The sequence below is a fragment of the Mus caroli genome, chromosome X (genome assembly GCF_900094665.2).
Source record: "Mus caroli chromosome X, CAROLI_EIJ_v1.1, whole genome shotgun sequence".
NCBI lineage: Eukaryota > Metazoa > Chordata > Mammalia > Rodentia > Muridae > Mus > Mus caroli.
In genome coordinates, this window is record NC_034589.1 from 113,734,703 (window position 1) to 113,743,121 (window position 8,419).

Sequence of the window (8,419 nt, forward strand, 5' to 3'; positions counted from 1 at the left end):
TATGGAGCACTTTGGCACAGGGTCAGCTCTGGGGTGCAGACATAAACCAGAAGCATCCTGTCCCCAGCTGTTCCTTAGTTCCTGTGTCCTGATGGCTGGCGGGGGGGAGGGGGGAGGGGGGAGGTTCGCTGTTGAGCCAGGGATTTGAGCAGAAATGGTGGTTTTACCCGTGCTCACAAGTGTGTTGGCACTCCTGGGAGACCAGCTGTCTCTTTTGGATTATTTGGGTATGGAGAGCTTCAGCAAAGGGTTAGCCCCGGGCACAGATAGAAACCAGAAGAATCCTGTCCCAAGCTGTTCCTTGGTTCTTGTGTCCTGAGGGATCCAGGTAGGTCCATAGGAGCAGAAGTGGTGGACTCACCTCTGCTCACAGGCATGTCCACACACCTGGGAGACCAGCTCTCTCTCTCTCTCTCTCTCTTCTCTCTCTCTCTCTCTCTCTCTCTCTCTCTCTCTTTCTCTCTGGTGGTATTTGAGTATGGAACTCTGTGGCACAGGATCAGCTCTGGATACATATAGAAACCAGAAGGATTGATGTCCTAGTTTTTACTAGCTGAATAGTAATCTATTGTGTAAATGAGCCATGCTTTTGTATCCATTCTTCAATTGAGAGAAATCTAGTTTTTTTCCACCTACTGGGTATTATGTATAAAGCTGCTATGAACATAGTAGAACATATGTTCTTGTAGTATGGTAGGGCATTTTTGGGCATATGCCCAAGAGTGGTATAACTGGGTCTTCAGATAGAAGAACTATTTCCAATTTTCTGAGAAACTGTCAAATTGATTTCCAAAGTGGTTGTATCAGTTCGCAATCCCACCAGCAGTAAAGCAGTGTTACCCTTTCTCCAGATCTTCACCAGCATGTGCTGTCACTTGAGTTTCTGATCTTAGCCTCTATGACTGGCCTGAGGTGAAATTTCAGGGACTTTTTGATTTGCATTTCTCTGATGACTAAGGACTTTGAACATTTCTTTAAGTACTTCTTGGCCATTCGAGATTCTTCTGTTGTAAATTCTCTGTTTACCTCTGTACTCCATTTTTTTTTAATTGTCATTTGGTTTTTTGTTTGTTTTGTTTTGTTTTGGTTGGTTTGGTTTGGTTTGGTTTGGTTTTTTTGGAGGTTAATTTCCTACCTTCTTTAGATATTTTGGATATTAGCCCTGTGTCTAATGTAGGGTTAATGAAGTTTTTTCTCCCAAATCTCTAGGTTGCCAATTTGTCCTATTGATGGTATCTTTTTCCTTACAGAAGCCTTTCAGCTTCATTAGGTCACATATATAATCCACTATTGATCTTAAAGCCTGAGCCATTGGTGTTCTGTTCAGGAAATGTCCCCCTATGCCAATGCATTTGAGGCTTTTCCCCACTTTCTCTTATATTAGATAATTATAATAGTTTTATGTTGAGGTCCTTGATCCATCTGGACATGAGCTTTGTGGAGGGTAATAAATATAGATCGATTTTCATTCTCCTACATACATACCACCAGTTAGACCAGCACCATTTATTGAAGATGTTTTCTTTTATCCACTGTATGTATTTGGCTTCTTTGTCAAAAATCAAATGTCCATAGATGTGTAGATTTATTTCTGGGTCTTCAGTTCTATTCCTTTGATCAACCTGTCTGTTTCTGTACCAACACTGTGCAGTTGTATCACTATTGCTTGCACAGCCTTGTTTTGTCCTTGAATTTAGTGGGATTGCTCTTAGTTTCTCTTAATTTAACTTGATGTTGGCTGTTGGTTTGCTATATATTGCTTTTATTATATTTAAGTATGTGCCATGAATTCCTGTTCTCTCCAATACTTTTAACATGAAAGGGTGCTATATTTTGTCAAATGCTTTTCAGCATCTAGTAAGATAATAATGTGAATTTTTCCCTTGAGTTTGTTTATATAGTTCATTATGTTGATGGATTTTGTTATAGTGAACAATTCTTGCATCCCTTGGATAAAGCCTACTTGTTCATGTTGAATGATGGTTTTGATGTGTTCTTAGATCGGTTTACTAGAATTTTATTGAGTATTTTTGCATTGATATTTATAAGTGCAATTAATCTGAAGTTCACTTTCTTGTTGGGTGCTTTTGTGGTTTAGGTATCAGAGTAACTGTAGCACCATAGAATGAATTAGGTAGTATTCCTTCTGTCTTCATGGCATAGTTTGAATAATACTGGCATTAGCTCTTTTTTGAAGGTCTGGTAGAAGTCCGCACTAAAACCATCTTACCCTGGGCTTTTTTGGTTTTTCGTTTGTTTTCTTAGGAATTTTTCGATGACTTACTATGTCCTTAGTTCTTATGAGACTGTTTAAATAGTTTATCTGATTTTCATTTATCTTTGGTATGTGAGATCTGTCTAGAAAATTATCCATTCCATCTAGATTTTCCAGTTTTGTGGAGGCTTTTCTAGTAGGTTCTGAATATCTTTTGAATTTCCTCAGTTTTTTTTGTTATGTCTCCCTTTTCATTTCTGAATTTGTTAACGTGGATACTTTCTCTGTGTCTTTAGTTAGTTTGACTAAAGACACATATATCTTGTTGAGTTTCTCAAAGAACCAGAGATTGGATTTGTTGATTCTTTTTATCATTCTCTTTGTTTCTACCTAGTTGATTTCATCAATGAATATGACTATCTCCTTCAGTCTACTCTTCTTTTGTGTGTTTACTTCTTTCTGTTCTAGAGCATTGATGTGTGTTGTTAAGTTGCTTGTATGGTATCTCTCCAATATTTTTATGTAGGCATTAAAGCTATGAATCTTTCTCTTAATATTGCTTTCATTTCATGGTAATTGAATTTTATAAAGTCCTTGATTCCTTTCTTTACTTCCTCCCTGACCAAGTTATCATTGAGCAGAGAGTTGTGTAGTTTCTATGAGTATGTGGACTTTCTCTTGTTTTTGTTGTTATTGAAGTCTAGCCTTACTCCATTATGATCTGATAGAATGCATGCAATTACTTCAACCTTCATTTCAATCTTCATGTAGATGTTAAGGTTCATTTTATGTCTGATTATTTGGTAAATTTTGGAGAAGGTTCCATGAGGTCCTGAGACAAAGGGATAGTCTCTAGTTTGGGGGTGAAAAGTTCTGTAGATATCTGTTAAATACATTTGGTTCATAACTTCTGTTAGTTTCACTGTGTCTCTGTTGAGTTTCTGTTTCAATGACCTGTCCATTGATGATAATGAGATGTTGAAGTCTCCCAATACTAATGTGTGAGGTTCAATATGTGTTTTGATCTTAAGTAAAGTTTCATTTACAAATGTGGGTGCCTTTACATTTGGGGTATATGTTCAGAATTGAGAATTCCTGTTGCTGGATTTTTTTTCCTTTGATATATATGAAGTACCCTTCCCCATCTTTTTTTGTAAATTTTGGTTGATAGTCTATTTTATTTGATATGATAATGGCCACTCCTGCTTGTTTCTTAGGACCATTTGTTTAGAAAACTTTTTTCCAGACCTTTACTTTGAGATAATGTTTGTCTTTGCCACTGAGGTATGTTTCTTATATGCAGCAAAATGTTGTATCCTGTTTACTTATACATCGTTTTACCCTTTATCTTTTTACTTGGAAATTGAATGCATTAATGTTGAGAGATGTTAAAGACAGGTAATTGTTTTTTCCTGTTATGTTTGTTACAGGTGGTGGTATTGTTTGTGTGTGTGTGTGTGTGTGTGTGTGTGTGTGTGTAGTTCTCTTCTTTTTTGTTTGTTGTGAGATGTTTAATTTCTCATGTCTTATTGGGTGTAGTTACCCATGTGTTGGAGTTTTCCTTTCAGTATGCTTTGTAGGGCTAGATTAGTGGAAATATATTGTTTAAATTTGGTTTTGTCACAGAATATCTTGGTTTCTCCATCTATGGTGATTGAGAGTTTGCTGGGTAAAATATTGTAGGCTGACAATTGGGTTCCCTAAGATTTGGATGATACCTGTTCAGGGTTTTCTGGCCTTTAGAGCTCTGTTAAGAAGTCTTGTTTAATTCCAGTAGGTCTGCCTCTATATGTTATTCATCCTTTTATCCCTTATAGTTTTGAATATTCTTTCTTTGTTCTATGCATTTAGTGCTTTGATTATTTTTCAATGAGAGGATTTTTTTTTCTGGTCCAATCTAGTGGATTGGTGTTCTGTAGGCTTGTTGTATGTTTATGGGCATCTCTTTCTTTAGGTTTTTTTATCTTTTCTTCTATGATTTTGTTTTCTGTCCCTTTGATCTGGGACTCTTCACCTCTTCTATTCCTATTATACTTAGGTTTGATTTTTGTCATTGTGTTTTGAATTTCCTGGATATTTTGGGTTAGGAGCATTTTACACTTTTATTTTCTCTGAATGATGTGACAATATTTTCTGTATTATCTTCTATGCCTAAGGTTTTTGTCTTGTATCTCTTGTACTCTCTTGGTGATTCTGGCATCTATAGCTCCTGATCTCTTTCCTAAGTTGTTTATCTCCAGGGTTGCCTCCCTTTGTGTTTTGTTTATCTGTGTTTTATATATATATATATATATATATATATATATATATATATATATATATATATATATATATTCCTTTAAGGGAGTTCTTTATATCCTCCTTAAAGGCCTCTATTATATTCATGAGACAGAATTTTAAGTCATTATCTTGCTTTTCAGGCATGTTTGGATATCCAGGGCTTGGTGTGGTGGGAGAATGGAGTTTTTATGGTGCAGAATTGCTTTGGATTTTGTTGCTTATCATCCTGAACTTCCCTCTAGTCATCTGGTTATCTCTGGTATTAACTGGCCTGTGTGTTTCTGACTAGAGATGGCCTCCTTGGAGACAGGTAGAACCCGTCTTCTTGGACACAGGCAATGCTGTTTCTAGTTAGGGTGGGCCTCTTGTGTCTCTAGTTAGAGCAGGCCTCCTGTGTTACTAGTTACTGTGGACCTCCTGGGATACAGACATGCTGTACCCCTGGTTACTTTGAGCCTCCTGGAAGGCAGACAGGATGCATGGTGTGGGAGGGTATCAGGTCCACTAATCTTTCTATGGTAGAGAAGCAAACCAGAATGCAGTTATTGCCCTGCAGGGTAAGTGGTCTCTGTATTAGCTGGGCTCTTTGTTTAGTGCAGACCTCCTACAAAGCAAAGCAAGCTATAGCATATGATTGAGTATCTAGCCACTGATCTAGCCCATGAAGAGTTAGGTCCTGTGTCATACGGGATCCATGGTTGTCCTACCTAACATGGATATTTGGGTGAGATTCTCACCTGTGTCTTTGATTACTGCATACCTCCTGGGAGGCATGCAGGTTGTAGATGTGGGTGGTTATCTAGTCACTATTGTGGCCCATGTAGGAAGCAGGCTAGAATAAAGTGGGGTTCAGGATGTAGCAGTGGGAGTGGTGGATCCCTCATCAGCTGGACCCTTTGGTTTTCCTAGCTGGCATGGATGTTTGGGTGAGATTCTCACATGTGTCTTTGATTTCTGTGGACCTCTTGAGAGGCACACAGACTGTAGGCATGAGTGACTATCTGGCCACTGATCTGGTTTGGGTAAGAAGCAGGCAACAATATTATATCCACTATTAACAGAGAATTATATAGTGAAATCACTACAGAATCTTTACAGGTTATATTTTTCTCTATGATTATCTCAATTTTTGTTAATGTTTACTACTAACGTTACTATATGCTTTGATCACAGAGTATGCTTTCTTTAGTACAGAATATTTTTTCTTATATTTTAATATTGTGTTTCATTATGGGATTTTCCATTAATTAATTTATTCATTCATTTTGCATCCTGATCACTGACCTCCTAGTTTCTCCCTCATATTGTTATTCCCCCTATCCTCTCATTTTCTTTTCCACTGAGAGGGTATCACCTGGGTATTCTTCCACTCTAGTATATCAAGTATCTGTAAGACTAGGTAAATCTTCTCCCCCACAAGCCAGACAAGGCAGCCCAGTTAGGGGAATTGATTCTACAGACAGGCAACAATTTAGAGAGAGCCCCAGCTCCCATTGTTGGGAGACACATATGAGGACCGATCTGTACATCTGCTAAGTATGTGAGGTGGCCTATATATAGTCATTGTATGCTCTTTTATTGATGACTCGGTCTCTGAGAGCCTCCAAGGGTCCAGGTTAGTTGATGAGATTGGTCTTCCTGTGTAGTTCCTATCCCCTTCAGGGCCCTCAATCCTTCCCCTGAACTCTTCCTCAAGACTCTGAGCTCTGTCCAGTATTTGGCTGTGCATTTCCACAGCTGAGTTTCCAAGTGGAGTATCCTAGAGGAGAGCCATGTTAGGCTCATCTTAGAAAGCATAACAGAGTATCATCAATAGTATCGGAGATTGGTGCTTGCCCATGGGATGGGTCTCAAGTTGGATCAGTCACTGGCTGACCATTCCCTCAGTCTCTGCTCCATCTTTGTCCTAAACAGGGCAATATGTGGAACAAAAATGTGAGTGTTTTTATATCATAATCCCTCCACTGAGGGTCATGTCTGGCTACAGGAGGTGGCCATTTCTGTTTCTATATTACCACTACAATGAGTCTCAGCTAAATTCACCCTCTTAGACTCCTGGGAGTCTGCCCCTATATCAGGTCTCTGGCACTTCCTAGAGCTGCTCCCCTCCATTTCTGCCAGATGTACATTTCTACTCTTTCTTTTGGCTTTCTTTCCTGTCAATCCCTACACCAGATATTTTACACACATCCCCAATCTTCTCACCATCACCTCTCCTATCCAGGTTCCCCTCCCACATCTGCCTCCTATGGCTATTGTATTCCTTCTTAATATTGAGATCCAAATATCCTTGCTATGTATATTCTTTGGGATTGTGAGGTGAAGCATGGGTAATATCCACAAACAAATGAATACATACCAGGCATTTCTTTTGGACCTCACTCAGGATAATATTTTTTAGTTCCTTCTTTGCCTGCCATATTCATGATGTACTGGGTTTTGATAGCTAAATGATATTCTATTCTGTAAAAGAACAACATTTTCTGTATCTATCCATTGGTTGAGGGGCATCTGGATTGTTTCCAGTTTCTGGTTATTATGATTAAAATTGTTATGAGCATAATGGAGCACATGATATGGTGGAGCATCTTTTGAGTACATGCCCAACTACAGTATACCTAGGTCTTTAGGTAGAACTATTTCCCATTTTCACAAACATCTCCAGATTGAATTCGAGCATGTTGAGGTTCTGGGACCCCGCCAAAAGTATTCTGCACAGGTGAGAGTGCGGAATACAGAAGCTAACAGCTTCTGGGACAGGTGGGAGCCACAGAGCTTCTAAGGCAGCCCCCCTTTTCAGGCCCCAGACATCCAGCCACTTTCCCGGCCAGAGGATAGGGGTCCACCCAGCCTGGGAGTGCTTGGCCTGAGCATCGGCTGCAGACATCTTGGTTCCAGGACTCCTCCAAGAGTATTCTGCACAGGTGAGAGTGTAGAATACAGAAGCTAACAGCTTGTGGGACAGGCCAAAGCAACTCAGCTTCGGGACAGGTCCTGTTTTGGGCCTTCGTCTTCGGCCAGGAGGGAAGTCCTAACGCCAGATATCTGTGCACCTTCCCTATAAGAGGAGAGCTTGCCTGCAGAGAGTGCTCTGAACACTGAAACTCAGAGGAGAGAGCTAATCACCCAGGTCTGCTGATAGAGGCTAACAGAATAACATGAGGTACAAGCTCTAATCAGAGAAAACTAAATCAACTAACTCCAGAGATTAACAGATGGCGAAAGGTAAACGTAATGATCTTACTAACAGAAACCAAGACCACTCACCATCATCAGAACCCAGCACTGGCACCTCGCCCAGTCCAGAGCAACCCAACACTCCCAAAAAGCTAGACCTGGATCTAAAAGCATATCTCATGATGATGGTAGAGGACATCAAGAAAGACCTTAATAACTCACTCAAAGGAATACAGGAGAACACTGCTAAACTGGTAGAAGATCTTAAAGAGGATGCACAAAAATTCCTTAAAAAATTACAGGAAAACACGACCAAACAGGTGATGGAATTGAATAAAACCATCCAAGACCTAAAAAGGGAAGTAGACACAATAAATAAAACCCAAAGTGAGGCAACTCTGGAGAGAGAAACCTTAGGAAAGCAATTGGGAACCATAGATGTGAGCATCAGCAACAGATTACAAGAGATGGAAGAGAGACTCTCAGGTGCAGAAGATTCCATAGAGAACATCGGCACAACAATCAAAGAAAATACAAAATGAAAAAGATTCTAACTCAAAACATGCAGGAAATCCAGGACACAATGAGAAGACCAAACCTATGGATAATAAGAGTTGATGAGAATGAAGATTTTCAACTTAAAGGGCCAGCAAATATCTTCAACAAAATTATAGAAGAAAACTTCCCAAACCTAAAGAAAGAGATGTCCATGAACATACAAGAAGCCTACAGAACTCCAAATAGACT